The sequence below is a fragment of the Pipistrellus kuhlii genome, unplaced genomic scaffold, assembly GCF_014108245.1.
Source record: "Pipistrellus kuhlii isolate mPipKuh1 unplaced genomic scaffold, mPipKuh1.p scaffold_m20_p_20, whole genome shotgun sequence".
In the NCBI taxonomy this organism is placed as follows: Eukaryota; Metazoa; Chordata; class Mammalia; order Chiroptera; family Vespertilionidae; genus Pipistrellus; species Pipistrellus kuhlii.
The window spans coordinates 17,982,349-18,008,925 of NW_023425516.1; the positions used below are offsets into that span (position 1 = coordinate 17,982,349).

The window sequence follows — 26,577 nt, forward strand, 5'->3', positions numbered from 1 at the left end:
GCTCTTGGGGCTAACTTCCCTTCTCCTGGCCTCCACGGGCTCTGGAAGGTGGGGACAGCGCTTCCTGGAAGAAATGACACACAAGCAAAGCTTTGAAGGAGGGGGACAACTTGTCAATGGAAATAAAATAGCCGATGCTGCTCCAAGGTCCATCAGGCCAGTTTTATGGGAGATGGAGATGTGGATGGTGGGCACTCTGGAGGAGGTCAAGGTGGCCAAGCCAGAGCTGCAGTTCTTAGGCACGGCCAGAAGGTGGCAGAATTGCACCAACACCACCTCTTAGAAACTGGGGTTACACTCTGGGTGTCTCTGGGGATGCTCTATGGTGGATACTCTTGGGCTTCCAGAGTTTTATGTTTTATGCCATTGGGTAGGGGATTTGTTAGGACGTGGCATGGACTGGGGAAGGGAAGAGGCTGGAGAGCATGCAGCTGAGAATAGCATCTCTGAGGTCTCTGTGCTTAAGCCAAGCCAGGTGACTTCCCTTCTCTAAGCCTCAATTTTCTTCTCTGCGAAATGGGCCAACTTTGACTTTGGCTTCGATTTCATTATGCTTCTCCTGGTAAGGAACACTTCGCTTTGACCACACTGGTGATTCTGGCAACCAGGGTCCCCTCATGCTCTCCTCCTGAGGTCTAGAAGATTCCAAGAACCAGCGGACGCTGTGAGCTCTGCCTGTAGGCAAGACCATTCCCCCTCCTTCTACCTCCAAACCCCTTGCCTTGGCCCACCGGGGTTGACATAAAAGGGCTGTTGCCACTTCCTGAGTACCTACCGTGTGCCAGGCTCTGTACCACCTGGTTCGTACATGTTGACTCATGAAGCACTCAGAAGAATAGCGTTGCCATAGGTAGCCAGTTATGAACAAGGATGGACACAAAGGGAATCGAACATGGAGCTAGCACCGTGCTTTCACAGGGCCAGAGGTCAAGAAGATGATGTTGAATGAACGAAACTGGGAGCCAGTGGAGCCTCGGGAGTGGGATGTGCCCACGCTGAGCCAGCAGCGGCCAGATCCATCCTCACTGGCTCTGTGACTTAAGGCTGGTGACCTCACCTTTCTGGGCCTCACTTTCTCCACCTGTAAAATGGGGATAATACTGTCTTTCCCAACCCCCCCAGCATGTGATGGGCCCCCAATCCCTCTTTCACGAACCTGGGGTTTCTCCTGGCCCCGGGGCAGGTGTGGCTTCCCTCAGAATCCAGGAGGAAGGTCTGAGGATCAGACAGGGCAGTGACTGACTGACCAGGCAACCCAGCAAGTGGGCGGGCAGCACGGCTGGGGCTGGGGCCTCCTTATCCTCCTAGCTCCTGAGCTCTCTTGAATGGGGCACCGGGAGCTGCATGCTTGGGGGCCAGCTCCCCAGACCATGGCGGATAAGCAGATTCTCCCATGCAAAGCGCCTACCACGTGGCCAAGCCCCACGGGGGTGGGTGGGGGTGGGTTGGGGCTGGTGTCGCTCAGCCCAGACACAACCCGTGCTTTCCCAGTCCTCCCTCCAGAGGCCTCTCTGTGGGAAGGAGGCCGCCTCCCCAGAAAAGCCCTGGAATGCCAGGAATCCCCCCGCAGTCCAGCCGGCCCAGCATGAGAAGGCCTTGCGAGCACAGGGCGGCCGGGGCATTTTCCCAGCCACTGCAGGCTGCGGGCCACCAGGGACCTCATACCAGACACCACCTTCTGCGCTGGGGTCAGGCCGCCGCCTGGAAGCGTTCCCAGGTTCCCGAGCTCCGCAGGGCCCGCGTGGTCTGCGATCTCAGCCTCTCACGCAGGATCTGGGGCCCGGCCCTGAGCTGGGCCGCGAGGGGCAGAGGGAAAGGTGATGGTCACAGGCCCTGAGGGCGGGAGGAGGGGGGGGGGGCCACGGGCCAGGCACAGGCGTGCTCCTGGGAGAGAGAGAGCACACTGGGTCCTCCATCCTTAGGGTTTTGAGGGTGGAGACTTCCGGGGAGGGAGGCCCCCAGGGGAGGGTCTTAGCAGACTATCCAGCAGCTTTCCAGGTGAGTCCTTTCAGGGTCGAGGTCTCCCCCGATTGGCCGGTTGGTTGGGGCCAGGGCGGGGCAGGGGGTCATTAGTGGAGGAAGCTGGTCCTGAGGCAGCCACAGGGCCATTCGTCTGGTTTTCTGGTTTTGCTTCGCTGCTGGGCCTGGAGCTGACACACAATGGAGGCCTCGGTGTTATCTTTTAGGGGGGGTAGGGTCTGGGGTCCAAACTGCTGGACCAGGAGATGCTAGGGGAGGAAAGGTCACGGGGGGTGAGGTCCCACCCTGCCATCATCCTGTGCTAGGCACCCTGGGCTTTCTGCCCTGGGGACCTTCTGTAGCTGGCCCCTCGTCCTTGCTCTGCTCATGTTTCCACCATTGTTCTTGCTATGAAAGAAGTGAGAGCAGGGCAATGGGACAGTGTGGCCTGGGGGTCAGGGGGGCAGAGACAAGATCAGGTCCAGGAGGAGGTGGCTGCTGAGCTGCAGGAAATGAGTCAGCCTGGTGACTTTAGGAGGAAGGGGGTGTCAGGCAGGGGGACCAGCCAGGGCAGAGGCCCTGAGCTGGGGAGAGTTGGTGTGTCCCTCAGTCTGGCATGCACCCTCTCGCAATCCAGGTCCCCTCAGGGGATGTCGGATTGCGGATTTTTGCCTGATCCCTGCAGGCCAGGCCAAGGGACCCCACGGGTGCATGAATCTGTGCACTGGGCATCTAGTAATACACATATACACATATACATATACATATACATATACATATACATATACATATACATATACATATACGATCTTTGGTTTATCTCCTCCCACCCTCCCCCTCTTCCCTCTGAGATTCACCAGTCTGTTCCAGTTTTTCACGCCTGTGCGTTGAGCACCTGCCCCCTGGTGGTCAGTGCATGTCATAGCTACCAGTCCAATGGCTGCTTAGGCTTTTATATCTATAGATTTTTAAAACTTTTTCCTTTTTTTTAATTTAAAGTTTCAAAGGTGGGAATGAAGAGGATCCAACTTTTGTGATTGGCATGTTGATTTAAAATATATATATATTTTATTGATTTCAAAGGAAGGGAGAGGGAGAGAGACAGAGCAACATCGATGATGAGAGAGAACCATCCCTTGGCTGCCTCCTGCACGCTCCCCCCTCCCCCCCCCCACCACTGGGGATGGAGTCCACAACCGGGACATGTGCCCTGAGCAGAATCAAACCCAGGACCCTTCAGTCTGCAGGCCCACGCTCTATCCACTGAGCCACACCAGCCGGGGCCCAAATCTGCCTTTTTAATAAGCCACCTGCTGTGGACTTGTTATGCTTCCGGATACTTTGCAGCCAGTGAGCCCTGAGCAGAGGGGCTGTGTCTCACCTAGTGCCACGCCCCCAGGTTTCCTGCACAAACTCAGGCCCCCGAGAATGTGTGCGGAGGGAGGGAACGAGGTTTTAGCCACTCTATCCCTCGTAGCACCCTGCCCCCAAATTGGACACAAGGTGCTCCCCTTAGATTTCCGCCACGGAAGAATCCCCCCCCCCCCATCTTCCCCCTCTGTATAATCTGCTCATTAATACACAGTATTGTAAAAGTGCTCTATAATTAGATGCTAACCGAGTTTGCCGTAACATTGGGTGGGCGAGGTCAGCGAGGGAAGCCTGGAGCCGGACTGATTGTTATGATCAATCAATAACCTATTTATTTCCCAACATTTCTATTAACCTCTGCCAGCCAATCACAGTTTTCAATTTGGAAGGCCGGGGTCCAGCTTTGCTGACTGGACAAGTCTGATGGAAAGCGGGGCCCCTGACCCGACCCCCACCCCCCACCCCCCCTGGGGGGGGGGCGGAATCCAATTAAAATCATTTTCACTCGCAGATTAATATTTTTAGTTGTAAGACACCACTGCACTCGGACCAGCCTGCAGATTAATATTTTTAGCATGTTCTACAATCCGGGACTCCTCGTCCCCGACAGTCACGAATGCCTTGTAACACGCGCAGGTGGACCGGCCCGGCCATACATGAGGATTGTGATTCATTAGCTGACCGGGTCCTGGGGTGTCATTGGGGTGGCCCTCGGTGCAGCTTCTGGGACGTGCTCCCACCCAGTGCCAGTTGTGTGGGTCCCCCTGGGTTCTGCCATCGGAACAGCCTTTTCTAAGTGGGAATGGCGTTGATGTGTCTCAGGGTCTGTCTTCCTCTTGAACATGTGACCTCCTGGAGGCCAGATATCACGTGACATTCATTTCAGCAAGTCCCTCCTTGTCTGGCATCTCCAGACTGAAGGGTCCTGGGTTTGATTCTGCTCAGAGCACATGTCTCTCTCTATACTGTCCCTCCTTCCCCCCACCCACATGACGACAGTGGGAACTGCCGTGTGTGTGCCACGCGGTCCCACCCACGGATGCTGCTGATTGGACCGCAGTCGAGGCCAAACTCAAGCCGGGCCAATGGAGGCCTCCTTGTCTTACTCCCTGGATGCTGCTGATTGGACCAGGGGGGTAGGAGTGAACCCACGGGGGGCCAATGAAAACCTTCTTTGGGATTTGGAATTGGGTTCAAGGGAGAGAGTCCACTGATGTCTTTCCTTAAGTCTTCTCCATGCTATCCCAGTGACTCCTTCAGGGCTGTTCTCTTCTTGAGGGCGAGGACAGTGTCAGGCTGTCTTACCACCTCTCTCCCCTCGCCCACAACAGAGCCTGAGTAAATGAATGTCTCTCTTAAAAAAAAAATTAAAAAAAATATTTTATATATATATATATATATATATAATTGATTTTTTACAGAGAGGAAAAGAGAGGGATAGAGACTTAGAAACATTGAGGAGAGAGAATCATCGATCAGCTGCCTCTTGCACACCCCTTACTGGGGATGTGCCCGCAACCCAGGTACATGCCCTTGACCGGAATCAAACCTGGGACCCTTCAGTCCACAGGCCGAAGCTCTATCCACAGATTCGGCTCAACGAATGTCTCTTTAAATCCTCTCTGAATCAGGAAAGCTGGTATGGAGGCGGGGGGAGCTATTTACAGCTTAGAGATGCTGATCTCCCCGGATTCGAACCTTCGGATGTTCCTCCCACTGCTGGTCATAGCTGGGAGCCAGCAGAGCCGCCTTTGCCTGGCAGCTGCGGGGCGCTGCTTGCCCGAAGCCCAGCCCTCTCCCCCCCCACCCCCTTCTCTGACTGCCACTTTGGGATTTGCCTCTTCACACACTCGGTGTCCAGGTACAAGCCCTCCTGGGGGTTTGGGTTAAGAGGAGATGCTTCCCATTTCTCCCGTTTCTCTGCTCTCGGCCGCCAGGGGATTGGAGAGAGCAGGGTGGGGGCCTCGTGCGGGGGCCGCTCTGGGAGCGGGGCCTGTGCTGGGAGCTGGGTTCAATGCAGCATGCCCCAACCATTCACAGTGGCTCTCCGCACCCCCGCGGAGCTCCGAGATTCCACCTGCCTCCCGCCAGAACAATGAGAGTGTGAGGGGCGGCAGAGTCATCTCGAGGCACGAGGGCAGCTGGGGGTTAGGCCGAGCCCCAGGCAGGGTGGTTTTCAAAGGCCTCAGGGCTCCCAGGTGGGGGGGGGGTCAGATGGAGCAAACACATGACACTTCTCCAGGCCGAGGAGTAAGACTGGGGAGAACACCAGACACACCCTTTTCTCCTACAACCGCCCCACAGGTTGCCTTGGCCTAGCCGGGCCCTGAGTCTCGTATTGAAGGTGGGTGGAGTCCTGGGTCACTCTGGGTTCCCCCAAAAGCAGAGCCCGGGATGAGGGTCTGGGTAGTGGAATCAGGAGGGAGTGGGAGATGGGGAAGGAGAAAGCCGATATAAGGGGAACCTGCTACCCAGGGGATTAAACCCTTCGGTGCATAAGCCGATGCTCTCACCACTGAGCCACACCACCAGGGCTTCATTTCTTTTAATTCCTCGGAGCAGGACTAATTGGTCACTTGATAAGTATATGTTTAACTGTGTGTGTGTGTGTGTTTAATTTTACGTTTTCTCTATGTTTAACTTTGAAAGTTACTGCTAAACAGTTTCCAACACGGCTATACCATCTCGTGTGTGTCCCCCCCCCCCCCCCCCACACACACACAATCTCTGAGCATTCCAGCTTCTCCCCACGCCTGCCGAGTTTCCCACTCCACGGCGTGTGGAAAGGCACGCTGGTCTTTGAAGGGCGGGCTCCGAAGGGCTCCCGGGGTGTCAGCATCGCCCAAGCAGCAAGCATCATGGGGGCCAGATACCGGCGGTTTCTGACAGGTTCAAGGCCGCGCGAAGCCCCCCCTGCGGAGAGCCGAGTCCAAACACTATTTCTTGCCTTGCGCTGACAGCAGCCGGCTGCCCCCCGGACTCAGGCCAAGGAGAAGTCCTGCCCTAAGCTCCCCAGTCCTTCAGATGTGGGCAGGAAGATTTTTTTTTTTGTGTGTGTGTGTGTGTGTGTCTTTGCTTTATCAATCCTTTTCTCTCTGCTTCTGCTGGGCCCGGGGAACTGGATTATTTATAGGGTGCAGGCGATTGCAGGAGAAGTTGAAAAGCAGACCCATCTGTGCTGAGCTACGAGGTGCTGATGGGTCAAGTGAGCTGCAGAGTGAGAAGTCAGCACTCACGGCGCCAGATATTGAAGCGCCCAATCGCCCAGCCACGCTGAATGCCCGGAGCCGGCTCTTTGAAAGCTCTCGCCCGGTATGAAGCCATTCTTGGCAACCGTGGCCTGAAGAACGGAATTCACACTCCCCACACCCTGCAGCGCTGCAGTCTCCAGCCACTTCCTCTTTGTTCTCCAGTCCCCTGGACGCTGCTGGGCTTCTCAAAGACCGATGCCCCAGGGCCTTTGCATGTGCTGTCCCTTTAATCAGAACTCCTTCCTGCTCCTTAAAGCTGGACTTCCCGGGTCTGGGCTTTTCGGCACTTTTTGCCATCTCTTCTCTTCCCCGATCACCACATCAAAACCATTTCTTTATAGAACTAGACCCCTTGTCCTTTTGTTAGAAGTAAAGAAGCCGCCAAAACCGGTTTGGCTCAGTGGATAGAGGGATAGAGCGTCGGCCTTCGGACTGAAAGGTCCCGGGTTTGATTCCGGCCAAGGGCACATCCCCAGTAGGGGGTGTGCAAGGGGCAGCTGATCGATGATTCTCTCTCATCGATGTTTCTGGCTCTCTATCCCGCTGTCTTCCTCTCTGTAAAAAAATCAATGAAATATATTTAGAAGAAGAAGAAGAAGAAGAAGAAGAAGAAGAAGAAGAAGAAGAAGAAGAAGAAGAAGAAGAAGAAGAAGAAGAAAAGACGCCATCAGAGCCCGAGGCTTCCCCCTCCATCAATCCTGAGGGACAAGAGGGAAGCATCAAGGAGTCTCCTCCTCCTGTTGGGAACACAGCTATACCGACGCCAGCTGGTTCCCAGGGCGGCCCGTTATCAGGTAAAACCACCAGGAAGGGCCACAGGGGTCTCTATGGAGGTTATTTCCACGGGGTGGGACAGCCATTTCCGAAGTCTTACGAATGTGTCAGGGTCCCCTTGCCCCCAGGGTCCTTGTAGGGCAAGTTGTTAACAGTCAGACATCCCCACCGAGCCCCAGCCGTTACAAACGCTGCCCTGCAGAACGAGATGGCGTGCTCCTGAGAAGGTTCTCCGTCTCACAGCCCGTCGCCTTGGGTCCTTAGAACTGATCTCCCTGACCCAGGCCTGGCCGCTGCCTCGGGAGGAGCATGCCCCTTCCTCACCTCCCGGGATGCCCTCTGCGAACGGTGAACACTGGCATTGTCACCGCCAGGCTCTGAATTTCATTATTCGGCATTTTAACAACAACAACAACAAAAAATATTCCCCCAGAACTCAATTTTACTGGCAGAAATAAAGAGGGGGATAAAGCCGAAACTGGTTTGGCTCCGTGGATAGAGCGTCGGTCTGCGGACTCAAAGGTCCCGGGTTCGATTCCGGTCAAGGGCATGTACCCTCGTTGCGGGCACATCCCCAGTAGGGGGTGTGCAGGAGGCAGTGGATGGATGTTTCTCTCTCATCGATGTTTCTAACTTTCTATCCCTCTCCCTTCCTCTCTGTAAACAATCAATAAAATATATAAAAATAAAAATAAAAAGGGGGGATTTTATGCCGTCTGCCATCAGGTATACATACTCAGGATGGAAACAGAGTCCGTCAAAGCATCGCGATCAGGAAAGGGGGCTCTGAAGCCAGACGGCCTGGGTTCAAATCCCAACGCTGCTCTCCGGCGAGGGGGCCTCTACGGCCCTCAGTCTTCTCATCTGTACAATGGGCACTGCCCCAGGGCCTTTGTCCGGAAGGCAACCGACGGACGTTTCTCCCTCCCAGACCCTTCCTCTCTCTAAAACAAGTTGAAAAAAAATATATAAGAAGATGAGAGACAGCTGGGGGCCGCACCAAATGGACCAGGTGGGAGCTGGCTACGTTGGGCAGCTCATGCTCGCTGCCCACTTCTCACCAATGACTTACTGGGATCACTGGACACCCCCTCGGCCTCCCAGCACCCCCCTCCTCCCAGAGCCCTCACCCATCTCCCCGGCCCCGGCCCCGGCCCCTCCGACCATTCGGCTCCTTACCCATAAACACAAATCCTGTTATCTCCCCGCTCCGCCGGCACTTGCCCCTTGATTTAAGCTGCCTTCTCTTCCCCTTTCATCAGCCCGGGCCCTTCCTGCCATATATCTTCCCGTTTATCTACTCCCCGGATCGATAGTGGGGCGGGTGGGGAGGGAGGAGGGGGGAGGAATGGCAGGCTGCTTGCCTGCCGCCCGCCGCCTCCCCGCTGCTTCCCAGGCCAGTATTTCTTGTGAAGCTCCTGTCTGGCCGTTCAGTTTCTCATTAGGCGGCTGCCGGGCTGAGGCCGTATTTCTTGCTCCTGGGCGGCGAGGCACGGCGATCCCTAGTAATTCTTAAACGCGGGGTGGAGAGGCGGGTCTGGGGAGCGTGCCCGGATCCTTCCGGCAGCGGTGGTGTGTGTGTGTGTGTGTGTGTGTGTGTGTGTGTGTGTGTGTGTAGGGACCGAGGGAGCAGCTCCCAGGCCACTCCCGGTGGGTCCCCTGCCGCTCGGTGGGGCTGCCTCTGTGCCTTCTGCTGCCTGTGTCACTGCAACAGAGGGAGAGAGAGAGAGCAACATCGAGGATGAGAGAATCATGGACTGGCTGCCTCCTGCACACCCCCTTACTGGGGATCGAGCCTGCAACCTGGGCACGTGCCTTCGACTGGAATCGAAGTCAGGACCCTTCAGTCTGAAGCTCTATCCACTGAGCAAACCGGCTAGGGCAGTGTTTTTCAACCTTTTTTGGGCAAAGGCACACTTGTTTCATGAAAAAAATCACGAGGCACACCACCATTAGAAAATGTTAAAAAATTTAACTCTGTGCCTATATTGACTATATATAAAGTAATTCTCTTGAATAGGAATCAAATAAACACAAAGAAAGTATTTTATAATTACTTTATTATGGAATATTAAGTAAACAAAATAGTGAAAAATTATAAAATTCTTGTCTTGTCTGCACCTGCGGCACACCAGGCAACATCTCTCGGCACACTAGTGTGCCGCGGAACAGCGGTTGAAAAACGCTGCCCTAGGGCTCCCCTGTGTTTGGCTCCTGACTTCCCCCCAGAGTCTCGTGAGGGGCTCGCTGTGCCCTCCCCCCACGTGGGGACACGTGGCGATTTCCGGGGGCAGTTTTGGTTGCCACGACCTGGGAGGGATCTGCCGCCACTGACATCTGGGGTGACACCCAGGGGATACATGGGGCGGGGAGGCCAGGGGTGTCACTGGGCCTCCCACAATGCACAGGGCTCCGGTCCACACTGCCGGCCGAGGAGCCCCATTGGAGAGGGAGCCAGTCCCGGGGGGGGGGGGGGGGGGGGGGCGGGATCTGGTGCCAGAGCTGCATTCCTTCAGGTTCCTCAGAAGGTTGCGTTCTAACGATTATGTATTCCGGGTGCTGAGGTTTTGGGGTGTCCCCTTCCATTCCGCACTCAAGGTGCATGCCTCCCTCCCCTCACCCCTATTCTGGCCCCGCTGCTCCCCATACGGTCGGCTCTCCACCAACTTTAATATATATATTTCTTATTGATTTTTTACAGAGAGGAAGGGAGAGGGAAAGAGAGTTAGAAACACTGATGAGAGAGAATCATCGATCAGCTGCCTCTTGCACATCCCCTACTGGGGATGTGCCCACAACCAACGTACGTGCCCTTGACCGGAATCGAACCTGGGACCTTTCAGTCCGCAGGCCGATGCTCAATCCACTGAGCCAAACCGGTTTCGGCCACCAACACTTTTTGAATAAATGGGGCGCCCACCTGTGAGGCAGAGATTGGTGTGTCTGTCTCTCTGACGAGGCAATGGAGGTGAAGCAACGTGCCCAGCTCACAGGGGTTCCTCCAGGGATCGTCCTTCCCTGAAGCCTGGGCACTGGCCTCGCTGTCTGTGGCCCTCCCTGCCTCTGAGCATCCTGACCTGGGCTGGGCCCTCGGAGGGTCCCCTGGAGGGTGGGATCTCCGAGGAAAGGGGAGGAGAGGGGGGAGAACGTTCTAGAATCGAAGAGGCGCGAAAACCCGTGTCCAAGATGGAGAAACAGGACCCACACCATGGAGGCGAGACGGCCCCCCCTGCCTCTGTCAGTCACTGCGCATCGTCCCCCAACCCCTGGGCTGACGGAGATGGGTCCCCGGGGCGGACGGTGCAGCTAGGCTTTCTCAGGCGTCTTGTCTGGTCTCGTGGGGGAGGGGGGGAGGCAGCCGGTTTGCTCGGGAATGCTGGGGGGGGAGGGTAATTTTCTAATGTCCCTCCCGCCATTACGGAGGCTCTGCTCCAATCTCTTATCATATGTAATTCCTAATGATTTCTCTGTTATGTCCTGTTTTATTAAAGCGTCATTGAACTATACCCTATTGATTTAGATTTCACAGACAATTGAAATTTAAATTGACTCCAAATTGGATGTCTCCATGTAATCTCTGTTCCGCAATAAAGATAGACAAAAGGCTTCTATTTTTTGATAACAACTGATACGGGAGGCCCATTTTAATTTTGGGAGGGAAGGGGGGAAAAAAGAAAAAGTGACGAGAGTCTTGACTTTTCTTTGAAAAGTGGCTGGTGGTTCCAGGCCTGGGATTTTTTTTCTTTTCCCCTCCAGAGCACTGATGCCACAGCTGAAGCATTCTGGAATGCCCCGGCTCGCTCCCCGAGGAGAGTGGGAGGCCATCGGGGGTGACCTATGAATGAATGAATGAACGAATGAATGAATGAATGAATGAGGTTGAAGCATTCTGGAATGCCCCGGCTCGCTCCCCGATGAGAGTGGGAGGCGATCGGGGGTGACCTATGAATGAATGAATGAACGAATGAATGAGGTGACCCGTCCTCATAGCTGTCCCTTTGTCCAGGGAGGACAGCGTGTCTGGAGTGCTGGGGCTGGATCGTCCTGCCGTGGCGAGGGCTGGGCCTAGAGAGCCAGCCATCTTGGAACCAGGCGGGAAGGCATCCTTGCGGCCGACTGCCATGATGTCACTTAATATCGGTTCTCACCCAGCCTGAGCCTTCGTGGCGACGGGCACTCTTGTGGCTTCTTTCCCTCCTCACCAGCGACGGAGGACGGGGGTGGCAGGGCGACGGGAAGGACAAATGGAAGAGCTTGGTCCCAGAGTTTGTAATGACACGGAAACGCGCTTACGGTTAACTGGAAAAACCGGGGTGCCATGTTCAACCTCAAGCATCGTCACGTCTCCATGAGCACATATGTGTAGCCTTGTATGTGCAAAAACAGGGGATGGGTGGTGTATGGGGGCCACAGAATGTCCTGCAGCTACTGAAACGATGTTTGCAGGTAACAGTCATGCTAGGGTATGGTGTTAAGTAAAAAAAAAAAAAAAAAAAGGCAGGATCTTAAGAGTCCACAAGCTGTATAACTCCAGTTTGCGTGTATGCATGTAATAACATTATATTATATATTGTATATTATATGTTATTTAATTATAAGCCTATAATAACAAATATTACAAACATAAATATATTTATATATTATTAATTTAATATTTATGTATTAAAAAATATATTTTACTGATTTTTTTTTACAGAGAGGAGAGAGGGATAGAGAGTTAGAAACATCGATGAGGGAATCATTGATCAGCTGCCTCCTGCACACCCCCTACTGGGGATGTGCCTGAAACCAAGGTACATGCCCTTGGCCGGAATCGAACCTGGGACCTTTCAGTCTGCAGGCCCGACGCTCTATCCACTGAGCCAAACCGGTTTCAGCTGTATTTTATATGTAGGTATAGATTGTTTGATTTTATACATGTGCATCTATGGACACACACGTGCACATGCATGCATACACATACACACACTCCTAAGAATGAAAATGGTCCCCCCAAACTAACAGCTGCTTTCTCTGGGGGAGACGGGCATAGGTCATGTCTTCTTCCCTTCATGTTTCATCTTCTGCAATTTTCCAAGTCTCCTCCTGCCCGAGCTGCTGTTACTTTTACCATCAAGACAAAGAAGAACCTCGAGGTTACTTTGCAGACAGAGGCGCGTGGGGTGGGGTGGGCTGGGGAGCGTGCAGCCTTGGGGGACGGACGCTGGAGCAGGAAGGTCTGTGATCACATCGCATCAAGCTGGTGCGGACTGATTCCGCCCAAGTCCCAGTCCGCGGGCCTCCTGGGGCAGGAAGTGGTGGCGGGGGGCAGACGCGGGGGTGCGGGGTGGGCGTGCTCACTGGGCGGCGTGTCTCCTGCGGGGACAACGTGGGGGAGCAGCAGCCCAGGCCCCTGCTGAACTCCGGGGGAGGCATGCGCCTTCCCCTAACGTGCCGGGGCCCTCCGGTCGCTGAGAATGATCGACAGTAATTAAAACTAAGCTAATAACCTCCTCACTCTTGACATTTCTATGGGGTTTTGTTCGCCATTATCTACATATAGATTAAAAATTGTAATTGGACTGGCGATCGGGTTAGGAACACCAACCACCTTCCAGCTCGTCGTGTGCCGGGGTCTGACACTTTGAGATTTTATTTAATCGGAGAAAATTGAGTTGAACTCTGGCACCCTGGGAGGTGGAGGAAAACACGCAGCGTTTATCCTCCGGGATCAATGTTCGCTAAGAAAATAGTGGTGCTCCCCGCGGGAAGAGGTGGGGTCTGGGCCAGAGGGGTGCTGGGAGCAGCGGCCTGGACACAGCGGACTGGAAAGTGGGTGGGGGACCCCGAGGAAGCAGCAGCAGAGGGGGAGGGAGGGTTAGGGAAACCGAGTGACCGCCCCAAGAAAATTCCTGTGCCATTTCTTTTTCTTTTTAAATGTTTTTTTTTTAATTGATTTTTAGAGAGAGAGGAAGGGAGAGAGATAGAGAGAAACATTGATGAGATGAGAGAGACACATAATCGCTCGGCTGCCTCCTGCACACCCCCTACTGGGGATCAAGCCCACACCCTGGCCATGTGCCCCCACTGGGAATCGAACCCGTGATCTCTTGGTTCCTGGGTCAACGCTCAACGACTGAGCTACACTGGTCGGACCCTGTATCATTTTTTTAATTGAGATTTTTACAGGGAGGAAGGGAGAGGGATAGAGAGAAACATCGATGAGAGAGAAACATCCGTCAGCTGCCTCCTGCACACCCCCTACTGGGGATGTGCCCACAACCAAGGTACATGCCCTTGACCGGAATCGAACCTGGGACCCTTCAGACCTGCCCAGCTGCCCCTTGCATGGGACGACTCATTTGTCTAAAATCGAAACCCTTAGATCAGTGGTTGGCAAACTGCGGCTCTTTGGCCCCTTGAGTGTGGCTCTTCCACAAAAATACCATGGCCTGGGCGAGCCTGTTTGGAAGAAGTGGTGTTAGAAGTTTACGTTTAAAAAATCCGGCTCTCCAAAGAAATTTCCATCGTTGTCCTGTTGCTGTTTGGCTCCGTGGACTCACGAGTTTGCCGACCGCGGCCTCAGAGAGCAGTTCGCAGCCCATGTCCCCAAGGGGATGGCCAGCCCAACGAGGTTTCTTCCCAATACCCCATGCGAGGAGGGTATTATGGCTGCCATCGACGAATGTGGACACGGAGGCTCAGAGAGGTTAAGACACTTGCTCAAAGCCACACAGCTTCCATTCAAGGCTGGTGCACGCTGACGCCTGTGCTCCCACCCTCCCTTCTCCAAGCCTTTATCTTATTTAGGACGGGAAACCTGGGCGGGATGCAGGTGCAGCCTTCCCTCCCGCCCTGGACCCCCCCTGGAGCGGACCATCCCTCGCTCATTTCCTCCGTGTCCTTGGCCGCCTGGGGCATCCGCTGAGCTCGGCCGACCGGCGCTGGGGCTGGGCTGTCAACTGGGAGATAGAAAGAAGGAAAAAGCAATTTCTCCCATTTCTTGGCTCAATCCCGAGCAGTCGATACCGTTAACAGTAAATCAAATATCAGGACGGCGCTGACCCGGGGAGAGGACAAGGAGAAAAACATTCCAGAGCAGAATTCGAAAAGCAGAAAACCGCGTCCAGCCAGAGGCGTTAAGTCATACCTGGGCGTCCGAACCCACAGCGGCAGCAGCTGCAGGAGCAGCCTGAGGCCCAGGCCCCCCAACCCGCTGGGTCCCCAGCATTCCTGCTTAAGGCAGCTGAGTTTCTATGTCCCTGTTCTTTGCAGATTTAGGCGACATGAGGCCGCTAGAATCAGGGTTGAGGATGGCTGATCTGAGTGAGAGCCTTCAGACTGGGGTCTCGCTTTGCAATCCCGGGCTGAGTTGGGAAAGGATATTTGCAGAAAATGGCCTTTGGGACAGTCCCCTCCCAACCCTCCACCCCTCCTTGCATGGCCCTCCTTCAGGAGAGAGGTGCTCACATTAGCCTCCAGCTACTGCTCTGAGCACGCGCCCCCTCTCCACCCTCCTGGGCAGCTAGGAGCCAGTTGGCCACTCCTCTGCCCCTTCACTTCCTTCTCAAGCTTCACCCGCTATCCTCGCCCGGAAGAGAGCCGGACACCTGCCCAGCATGCCCACCCAGCAGCCAGAGGACCTCCTGAGACCCAGGAAGGAGCAGCATTAACCAGTGGAACTCATTGGAATCTTCTTCCAGGCAGATGCCAGAGACAGGGTAAGTCTGCGCCTATGAACTTGACACTCGGTCTCACCCTCAGGGTCGGAACCTCCTGCCCAGTGTCCCTCCTTGAGGCCCTTGACACGGACACCTGCTGGTTTGGCCTCTCCAGCACCTCTTCCCCGTTGTGGTAGCTTCACCCCACTTTCCGGAAGAAGCCCCCTGCCATGCCCAGGTCCACCAGTTTGGGTGGGGCTGGCTTCCCATCTCCCTTCCCTGGAAGCAGGCACATGAAGCAGGCCTGAGCCAATCAGAGCACTCTTACCCTCCGCCTTCAGTGATTGGTTCGGTGATGGGACTCTGGAGCCCATCTGGCCAATGAGAGCCAGACCCAGGACTTTGGTTTGGACTGTTGGTGTAACAGTCAGAACAGGTTAAGATATGCTGCAGTGACAAGCAGCCCCTGAATTTTAATTAGGTTGGCTCAAAGCATAGTGGCACAAAACGACCAAGATTGATTTCTTGTTCACTCTGCTCAGGCTGGTGGGGGCTCTGTGCCTGTCTACCTCATTCAAAGGTACAGGCTGATAAAGACTCCACCCTCTAGCAGATCATCAGATATCATAGCAGGGGGAATGGGTCTGACCTCAAATCCTGATTTGGTTGCTTAAAGCCAGGGGCCTGCCTGGTACATAGTTATAGCTCAGAGGGTATCAATTTACCCCTTGTTTGATTTCCTCAACTCTCTTTAAAAAATTTTTTTTTAAATGATTTTTTACAGAGAGAAAGAGAGGGGGATAGAGAGCCAGAAACATCGATGAGAGAGAATCATCCATCAGCCGCCTCTTGCACACCCCCTACTGGGAATGTGCCTGCAACCAAGGTACATGCCCTTGACTGGAATCGAACCTGGGAACCCTCAGTCCACAGGCCGACGCGCCATCTACTGAGCCAGACCAGTTTCGGCGATTTCCTCGTTGGTTATATGTCCAAAACTGGATTTTCAGAGCTTGGCTCACCCCTCCTTGACGAGTTCTCAGAACTGCCTCATGGTCCAACAAACACCTTCCATCACCTTAGTATGGAGGGGAGCACGTAGTAGGGGCTGTCCTCTGTGCGCCTCCCGTGTCTAGCAAAGGCCCAAGCACTTAGCAGGCGCTATTCTCAGTGCCACCAAGGTGCTTTGCCATGTCAGACACACAGTAGGTGTTCTTTGTGCCATCCACGATGCCAGCCCAGGGCAAACCACATAGTGTGTTCTTTTTCTTTGTGCCCCAGTGGCAGTGTTTCTAGCTGTGCATCTCCTGGAGGTTATCCCCTAACCACCTTCCCCGAAGCCTCTAGCTTCTTGCACCTTGGGACTTGGGAGTCTGTGACCAGCAGTTGCCACGAGGGTATGACTTGCTGAAATGGCTGGGGTAGGGTGAGGGGGCAGAGCAGGGGTAGCTCAGCACTGTGAGCTTATGAATGTCTCCCCCAGCCCCAGAGAGGTAGTCATTGGTGATGCGGTTACCTTGGCAACGCTTTGCCCTGGAGAGTGGGAGAGACAGGGGGAGGGAGGAGGCTGAGGGAAAGGGGGGCAATTGCTGGGGGAGGAGATGGAGGAGAAATTCCCCTTTGAAACGAGAAGAATGGTTTATTTGTCCTCCTTCTGGGCAAGTGAAGGGAGGAGGCTGCAGGATGGAGGCTGGTCTGGGTGGGAGGCCCTGCCTCTCAGATTTCCTTCAGCCTGAGAGCACCCAGAGAACCGGGTTTGGTTTCCAGCTCTCCTTCCAACTTGCTGTGTGACATCCTGCCAGTTACTCTCCCTCTCTGAACCCTCCATTTCCTCTCCTTTCAAATGAGGATAACAACCCACAGGACGGCTGTGAGGATTAGATGAATGCTTTGTGTAAGGCGGGAGGTAAATACAGGGACAGACTATTCTTAGTTTATGAAAGCGCTGGGAGGTGAAGTGTTTTCAGAGTTGCCCAGTTATAGAGGTGCCAGGTTTATGAGAACAAAACACAAGAAAACAGGACCCCCACTTACATCTGAAATTCATAAACAGTGAATGTTTATTTTATTTTATTTTATTTTCCAAAAAGCAATTGTGCCATGAAATGCTTGGGGCATATACTAAAAAGTACTTGCTCTTTCCCTGAAATTCTAGAATGACCAGCGTCCTGTATTTCATCTGGCAACCCTCCCCAGGGTTTGAACTTGACTGTTTTTTGAGGCCCTTGACATGGACACCTGCTGGTCTGGGGACAGTCCCCTTGTTTTTTACTGGAAAATGAAAGGGATGACAACTGTCATCTGGATTTCTTTTTATTTATTTATTTTTTAAAATATATTTTATTGATTTTTTACAGAGAGGAAGGGAGAGAGCTAGAGAGCCAGAAACGTTGATGAGAGAGAAACATCGACCACCAGGGATGTGCCCGTCAACCAACGTACATGCCCCTGACCGGAATTGAACCCGAGACCTTTCAGTCCGCAGACCAACGCTCTACCACTGAGCCAAACCGGTTCCGGCTGGATTTCTTGAGGGCCTACTACGTGCTGCCCCTGTTTCCCGAGTCCCGCTGCTGACTGCCCAGCGTGGGGTGGCCCGCAGTTCCAGGCACGACCACACAGTGTCGCCCTCGGCCCGTGGTACCCGGGCGGTGGCAGTGCCACCAGGAGCCAGCGGCCCATCCATCAGGGCGGCGGCGTGGTCGGGAGCGCAGACAATGCGGGGAGCGGCCCTTGCCTGCGCGGCCGGCTGCCGGCACAAAGGAAGCGCTGTTAACACGTGTTCGGTAATGGGCTTCCCCACGGCCCCGTCCCGGGCTGCCCGCCCCCGGCCTGACGGATGGCCCCGGCCATCCATCTACATCATGTCATGGCCGGCGAGCATCCTCCTCTGTCCACTCCGTCCGGCCCGCCGGGGCCGGGCTGGGCCTCATCGAAGGACCCTGCAGAGTAGGCACCTACCGTGCGCCAGGCCCCCCAGACGGCTGACTCCCTGGTTTTCATTCCAACCCATTTCTCAGAAGAAGAAACTGAGGGTCGAAGCCGGGGAGTCTTCAGCCTAGGGTCACACAGCTCCGGGGGTCGCCAGAGATGGCTTTATCTTACAACTTTATTGAGAGCTGATCCACGTACCGGAAAAGTCACTCACGTTTATGGTGCACAGTTCAGGGTTAGAACATGTGGTTGTGTAACTACCGTCACTCTCCGATGTTAGGACATTTTATTTTTATTTATTTATTTATTTATTTATTTATTTATTTTAAAAATATATTTTATTGATTTTTGTACAGAGAGGAAGGGAGAGAGATAGAGAGTTAGAAACATCGGTGAGAGAGAGTCATCGACCAGCTGCCTCTTGCACACCCCCTACTGGGGATGTGCCCGCAACCAAGGTACATGCCCTTGCTCGGAATCGAACTGGGGACCTTTCAGTCCCCAAGCCGACGCTCTATCCATTGAGCCAAACTGGTTTCGGCCAGATGTTAGGAAATTTTAAATGCCCTCACAGAGTCACCCTACCCATTAGCCGTCATCCTCAGGTGTCCCTCTCCCCCTAGCTCCTGGCCACCCCTCATCTGCTCTCAGTCCCTTTAGAGGGATAGAGAGTTAGAAACATCAATGAGAGAGAAACATCGATCAGCTGCCTCCTGCACACCCCCACTGGGGATGTGCCCGCAACCAAGGTACATGCCCTTGACTGGAATCAAACCCGGGACCCTTCAGTCTGCAGGCCGACGCTCTATCCACTGAGCCAAACCGGTTTTGGCTTGCTTGCAAGTCTTGAGAGCACCTGGCCAGGCCTGCAGTTGTAAAAATGCTCACTCAGGACACAACAGCCATTATGGGTGACACCAGAAGCCGCTTGCCTGGTTTCGCTCATCGACATCTCCAGGGGTTAGCAAATCTGCAACCAATTTTCAGGGATTCAAGTGGAATGTCTAGGTAGTTTCCACTGAGACGCGGAGAAATGATTCCTTGTTGCCAAGCGTAGCCTATACGGGGGGCTGGGCCAAACATTCGTTCCTCCTGGGAGAGGTTACTGACCACCTACTGTGTGCCTGGCCACTGAGATGAGGGACAGGAATTCAGAGGTTTAAAAAGGAAAGCTCTTTTGGAACACCAAAGATATACTTGCTGCCTCAACTCATGGAGCTGAGAGTCTAACGGGGCAGACAGTCTCACACACGGATAATCCGATAATCCAGCTAGGATTATTGCCACCGGACAAGGGGGCGCTGGGGAGGGGGCTGAGCAGCCCAGGAGGCAGGGCAGGCCTCCTGTGCTGAGTCTGAAGGGAAATGGTGGGGAGAGCCGAAGCCGGTTTGGCTCAGTGGTCGGCAAACTCATTAGTCCACAGAGCCAAATATCAACAGGACAACGGTTGAAATTTCTTCTGAGAGCCAAATTTTTTTAAACTTAAACTTCTTCTAATGCCACTTCTTCAACATAGACTCGCCACACTCAAGGGGCCAAAGAGCCGCCTGTGGCTCGAGAGCCGCAGTTTGCCGACCCCGGGTGCAGACCATCTCCTTTATTCAGTCCATCCCAGATTCAAATACCAACCTGTTCCAGAAACACCCTCACAGACACAGCCGGAAACCACATGTTTTACCAGCTCTCCGGGCATTCCTTAGCCCCGTCGAGTTGACTCATAAAATGAACCATCTCGGCCAGAACACAGACCTTGACTCGTTTGACGTCATGAGCCTCCGTTCTGCCCCCACACTGCACTACCTCGATCGGGTCCCGTAGACGCTCTGAACCTTGGTTTCCTCCATTGCAAAGTGAGGGTGTGTCAGTCCCCGTCTCAGCTCAGGCTGCCGTCACCACATAGCACAGACAACATTCATTTCCTCCCAGCTCTGGAGGCTGGAGGTTCAAGACCGAAGTCCCTTCTTGGGCTGCGGACGGCAGTGTGTGATTCTATGACCTTTGCTTCCTGTCGGGTTGGGAGGGAAGCCATCTATGAAGACACTGATCCCATTCCCATCTCCAGGTCCGCATAGGAACCCGTCTACATGCGTCTGCTCAGCCCAGCTAAGTCCACGCAGAGGTAACAAGCAGCCCCCACGCTCACTGTGGCTTCCAAGGACAGGGTGAGCTACCTGTCCTGGTTGCCCCTGGGTGTTTTAGCCTAAAAGTCCTGCTTTCTAGGTAACCCCTCCGTGCCAGATCAATCGAGGCCATTCGCTGGGGACTGTCCTGGTTTGAAAACGGCCACCCCCTCAGGCCTTGGGGAAACTAGGCCAGTGAGTCGCCCTTTAACTTAATAACGATTTGTGTTTGCTCACGTTGCACGTCGGTTGGTTCCACGCCGGCTGCTGCTCTGCTTCAAACAGCTTCTACCTGAGCCTCAGGCCACGGAGACGGCTTCTCTCCAGCACAGCGCTGGGCCTCAGACAAGAGGAAGAAGAAACAGAGGAGCATGCGCGGTCTTTTAAAGATTTGGCCCCTCGCCTGGAAGTGACACCATCTCATATGCTCACCTTTCATTGGCCAGAACAGGTCACATGACCACATTGCCCAGCAAGAAACAGGATGGTGTCTAATCTTTCCTCCAGCAGGGGGCGCCTCTGAGAAGGGGTCTGGGGTATTTGGACGCTGCTTGGAGAAGATGCTCTAAACCACCTGGGCCAGGGGTCGGCAAACCGCGGCTCGCGAGCCACATGTGGCTCTTTGGCCCCCCTTCGAGTGTGGCTCTTCCACAAAATACCATGTTTTAGCAAAGGCCGGTTTAGGAGTACCCTCATGAAGTTAATAACAATCTACCTACCTATATAGTTTAAGTTAAAAAAATTTGGCCCTTGCCAAAACCGGTTTGGCTGGGTGGATAGAGCGTCGGCCTGCTGACTGAAAGGTCCCAGGTTCGATTCCGGTCAAGGGCACGTATTTTGCTGTGGGCACATCCCCAGTGGGGGGGGGGGGTGGTGTGCAGGAGAAAGCGAATCGAATGTTTCTCTCTCATCGATGTTTCTGGCTCTCTATCCCTCTCTCTTCCTCTCTGTAAAAAAATATCAATAAAGCATATTTAAAAAATATTGGCTCTCAAAAGAAATGCCCATCGTTGTCCTGTTGATATTTGGCCCCGTGGACGGATGAGTTTGCTGACCACCGACTTGGGCCGTGGCTAATGGCTTCTTTCTGGCGCTGGGGGGTCTCCGCTCCGCGGCTGCGCGGCTCTGCCACGCCGAGAATCTGAAACAGCGGCTAATCTGACAAGCCCATCGGAGTCGCCGTGATTGCATTTGACTCTCTGACTAATGACAAGAGATGAACTCCCTTTTCTGGGTGCCACGTACAGTGGGATAGCCTTGGGCCATCGCCCGGTCCCGGATGTTCAAAATGTTTCCTTGTAAATTGTCTAATGAAGCAATAAAGGAAGGGGCTTGCTTAAATGATTTGTCTTTGAGCCACCGTAATGGGATTCTTTTTTTGGGGGGGAACATTGTTTTATGTTCGCATGCAGAAATTATCGCCCGTAATTAGGATCACTTCAATTCCGGGCTCTGCCAGGCCCCTGACATATTCTGCGGCGCGTGCCACGCCGAGCAAGGCAGCTCATAAAACCTAATCAAATAAAAATTTAAAATGCGGCCGGATGGGGAGTGGTGACGGCGGGAAGGGAGGCTGCTCGAGGGAGGAGAGAGAGAGAGAGGGAAGAGGAGGAAAGAGATGAAAGAGGAGGTGAGGAAGGAAAAGGCCTTGCTGTCTATTCAGGCTGATGAGGACTGCTTCCCACCGGGACGGACTGGGGCCAGACTGGCCATGGGTCAGCCTGGAGGCTCTGAGCGACTCTGCCCCTTCCTCCCCACTCAGATCCAACGTTCACGCCTCCAGGTTTCATTTCATTCAGGCTGGCCAGATCCCTGCCCGTGCATCTCCTTAATATTTAATCCTAATCATGCAGACACACGGGTGGATCTATTTATCCACAAGAGCTGCAGGATACATGTTTAACCAGAGGAGCACACCGCAGCTCGGATAATCTAACACGCAAGCCTTTCGGGGGGCGGGGGGAGATGGTGGAGGGGGTTCCCACAAGGACAGGCTGGCCGTCTCACTCTGGGGAGAAGACATTTATCGAGAAAAATGTCCCCGGTTTCTCTCCCCGATGTCCAGGTCAGGTCTTGGGGGTGGGGGGTGGGGGGTCAGCAAAATGCTGCTTTGCCCAATTGGCTTGAAGGAGAAGCTGCTTGCCTCGGAGCGGAGCTCCAGGTGGACATTGAGGAACGCCTCCTGCTACACGCAGGTGGGAGCACAGGCCACTGGATTGCCCTGCAATGTCCCTGTGTATGGATGGCAGCCCGTCTGTCCGGCCTGGGGCCTGGGATCTCGTTCTGGGCAGGAGGGCTGCCTGCCCGGGCAGGGGTGTGTCCCTTTGGAACCAGAGGCGTGCTAAAGGCAAAGCGACGCCATTAGGGAATGTCAATCCGGCTCATGAATATTCTGGGCACTCGTCCCCACGGCCAGTGCCAGGCCGGGCTCCCGGTTCATCAATATTACAAATCGGCACGGCGGCGGCAGGAAGGCAGTCAGCAACTGGAATAGGTGCCCGAAGCCCAAGGAATTACAATGGGAGTATTTTCCCGGGGGCACCTGGGGAGAAGGTAGGGCGATTACCCTCTTCTGTGGTCAGAGAGCACGGGATTGGGCCTGGGGAGCTCTGGGTGCAAACCCTAAGGGCCCCTCTGAAGTGCTATGTTAAGCTAAAGCCGGTTTGGCTCAGTGGATAGGGTGTCAGCCTGCGGACTGAAAGATCCCAGGTTTGATTCCCGTCAAGGGCATGTACCTTGGTTGCCGGCACATCCCCAGTAGGGGGTGTGTAAGAGGCAGCTGATGGGTGATTCTCTCTCATCGATGTTTCTAACTCTCTATCCCTCTCTCTTCCTCTCTGTAAAAAAATCAATAAAATATATTTTGAAGTGCCATGTTAACCATAGACCAGGCCTGCGCCCCCGCCCCTGCCAGGGAAAGCAGCAAAGGATCGACGAAAGCAAGCCACATGTCACAGGGGTCAGTTAGTCAGTTAACAAGCCGAGGCTGTTTATTTGAACTTGGATGGGGCCTCGTAGACACAGCATGATGATCACAATGAATGCCAAATTCGGAGAAGCTGGGCTGTTGTCACAAAACCCTCCAAACCTGATGAGCAAAGCTTTTGAGCTTTTTATTTATTTATTTTTTGCCTGTGTGGAGCCCACCATGGGCTGCGGCATCTGTCCTCCGGGTGGTGACTCAGCGATCCAGGCTTCTCCTACACGATGCCTCTTCATTTGTGGGGCGCGAGGGGGACCATGCATTGGCTCCGCTTGGCAGTGATGCTCATCACCTCCGTTCCTAGACCCGGTCCCAGAACCCCACCACCTACCCAGAAAGGGGGAGAGCCGTTTTCTGTGGGTCCAGGAAGGTTGGATATGAAAGAACATGTGCTGAACACATGGTACCATTCCTACTACGACTGCCATGTCTTTTTTTTTTCTTCTTTTAATTTTATTTTATTTTATTTTTTTAATTTAATAAATCTTTTAAAAATATATATTTTATTGATTTTTTTTTTTTAACAGAGAAGAAGAGAGAGGGATTGAGTTTGAAACATCGATTGGCTGCCTCTTGCACACCCCCTTCTGGGGATGTGCCCGCAACCAAGGTACATGCCCTTGACCGGAATTGAACCTGGGACCCTTCAGTTTGCAGGCTGATGCTCTATCCACTGAGCCAAACCGGTTTAGGCTAATTAATAAATCTTTATTGTTCAGATTGTTACAACGGTTCCTCTATTTTTCCCTTATAGCGCTCCTCCACCCAGTTCCCACCCCCCCCTGCCCTTACCTCTCCCCACCCCTGTCCTCATCCACAGGTGTATGTTTTTTTTTTTTTTTTTTACAACTGCCATGTCTTTCTTTTTTCTTTTTCTTAGTAGTCACCTTAAGGCCATTCCTCTACACTAATTATTTAACTCAGGAAAGATCCGTACAGGTAAGGAAACCGAAGACACAGACTAACTCGCCCAAAGTCTTGCCGATGACGGCACACGCAACATTTGAACTCAGGCTGGCACGCCCTTCCCCAGGTAGGCAGCAGACACTCCGATTCCGGGGAGCCTGGTGGGGCGATTTACCTTCACCCTCAAGTGTCCGCGTGAAATCCGCTGGCTGTCGGCGCATGGGAGCCGGGCCCAGACCCCCGGGGAGGAAACACCCTTTGTGGGTACGGGGGTCCCCCGTCACGGATGTGACACCTCTCCAAAGGCAACACGTGGTTCCTGGCGATGCTATTTCTTTTTCACGCAGGCGGGCAATGTGGCGAGCGCATGTTGATGTTTGATTTTCTTCCCTGTCTCCTCTGCTTTTCATCCGGGGTTCAGGCTTACGAACCTCCCGCAGTCGGTATCAAATCGGGAAGTGGACGCTCCTTGGAGAGGTGCTCTGTTGTCTGAGGGCGGAATGGAGTTTTATCCTCTTCTGCTCCGTCTGTAAGTCCATCTGTTGCTCTTGCCCTCAGGTCGGGTCCTCTTCACCCTCAAGGTCACACTCTCCGTGGGTGAAGCAGGAGGCCGCCTGGTGTCTACGTTCAGGGGCATCCTACTGGTCTCTCCTGCTTGTGCTGGTGCCTAAAATAAGGTGACCAGACGTCCCGCTTTTGGCGGGACAGTCCCGATTTTTAACAATCTGTCCCGCGAGACACGGGACAAATTGTTAAAAATCGGGACTGCCCCGCCAAAAGCGGGACGTCTGGTCACCTTAGCCTAAAACTCCACCGTTTGAGTACTTAAGAGCGTCCACACTTCTTGTCTAGATGCCCGAGACAGGTCGCCATTCCCATGGGTGTGTCTGCTCAGTGGCTAAGAAAAATAAAATTTAAAAAGTTTTTATTTACTGATGAGAGAGAGAGGGAGAAAGATATCTATAGAGAAACATCAGTCTGTTGTTCCACTCATTTGTACATTCATTGGGTGCTTCTAATAAGTTTCCTGCCCAGGGATTGAACCTGCAACCTTGAGTGTATCAGGAAGATGCTCTAACCAATGGAGCTGCCCAACCAGGGCTGTGAGAAACCCTGAAGGAAGCAGCTTTCAGGGTGGGGTGGGGTAGGCAGCAGACGTCATGTCATTGAGGCAAGAATGCTGTCTTGAGAATGAGTCCCACTTGTGCCACCAACTCAGGACACAGACCTAGGAAGCCATCCGACCTCGGAGCAGAGATTTCTCCCAGGGTCCCAGTGAGACCCACAGAGATGAGAAAGACAACCCACAGAGACATGGATCTTCCCCACCCCCCAGCCAGAAACTATTTTAAAATACTGACTCTTTTTTTTTCTTTGTAAAATTCTGTGCCTTTAGGTCCGGTGGCCAGCCTCCTCATTCAAGCAGCAGCCAGATCTTGCAGCCTTGACTGCCCGGGGGAAAGAATGACGCAGGAGAACCGAGATAAGGAAGAGGCTGAATTCCTGGCTTTTGAATTTTAAGAGCCTGCGGAGGACAAGCTTCCGAAGGACTCGAAAGCAAAGCATCCCGGTCTCGGAGACCAGACAGGACTTTCCGGGCTGCAGAATGGTGTTGGTTTGATGGGAAGGGGACGTGGACAGGGGTGCATCCCGAGGAAGGGCAGAGAAGGTGGGAGGTCAGGGGGGAAGGGAGGGGTCCACAGGGGGCCCTTGGCCACACGGGAGCAAGGACAGACAGCTCAGCAGAAGCCAGCGGCCAAGGACCAGAGGACCCCTCTTCCTGAGGCCCCATAGGTAGCCAGTCTCCAAGATGGCCTCCGCAAACCCCACCTGGAATCTGCATTTCCCCCTTCGCTCGCTCAGGAATGTCTGTGGAGTCAGTACCCCACAGGGGAGGTGACGTGTGACTTCTGAGGTGAGGTCAGGCATGGCTTTGCAGCTTCTACCTTGTCCTTTCAGATTCCCTTCTCAGAGGGAAGCTGTGCTGGGAGGACACCTGAGCAGCTCAGCGGGGAGGCCCATCCAAGGCGCCGTGGCTCAGTGGTTAGCGTCGGCCTATGACCCAGGAGGTCATGGTTTCATTCCTGGTCGGGGCACACGTCTGCCTTGCCCCAAAAGGACATGTGGGGGCACCTGGAGATATGCAACTCCTCGATCCTGGGTTTTGGGGGGACCCCTGAGCCCGTGCCCGTCTCTTTTCTGGGCTCCCTCTGACTCCTCGCTGCAGCCCGTCCCGAGAGCACACGTGAGCTCTGCTCGATGCCCAAGCCCTTCGGTTTGTCTCGTCGGAAAGCCTGGTGGGAAGAGCCCGTCAGGAAGAGAGGGGGAGATGGATTGCCTGCAGCCGCAGGGCCCCCGAGGAGAGGAGCGGGGAGCCAGGTGACGGAAGCCAGGCCTGTGATTAGCGGGCAGGGGTGGCACACGCCTCCCCTGGAGATGTCAAAATATTTGAAAATCCTCTTCCTTTGAGGAATGGAGTTACCAAACTGTATTTTTTTTTTTTTCTCTTTCTTTTTGCTTTTTGCATGCAGAGAAGAGTCTGGAAGAGGGGTTAAGATCCATTTCCAGACTCAGCAGAGCTCAGCTGCATTCTGACCTCAGGCCAGTCTGTGGGCCTCTCTGACCCTCCGTTTCCTCAT

General features: G+C 53.9%; 1 long non-coding RNA gene across 1 annotated transcript in view; it reads left to right on the top strand.

Moving 5' to 3' along the window:
- LOC123652857 overlaps positions 1-26,333 on the top strand; it is a 30,590-nt gene extending 4,257 nt beyond the window's left edge. Inside the window, exons 2-3 of the long non-coding RNA XR_006742386.1 lie at positions 12,953-12,955; positions 26,302-26,333. This is a non-coding gene — a long non-coding RNA (uncharacterized LOC123652857). The remainder of the gene's footprint in view (positions 1-12,952; positions 12,956-26,301) is intronic.
- The last annotated feature ends 244 nt before the right edge of the window (positions 26,334-26,577 follow it).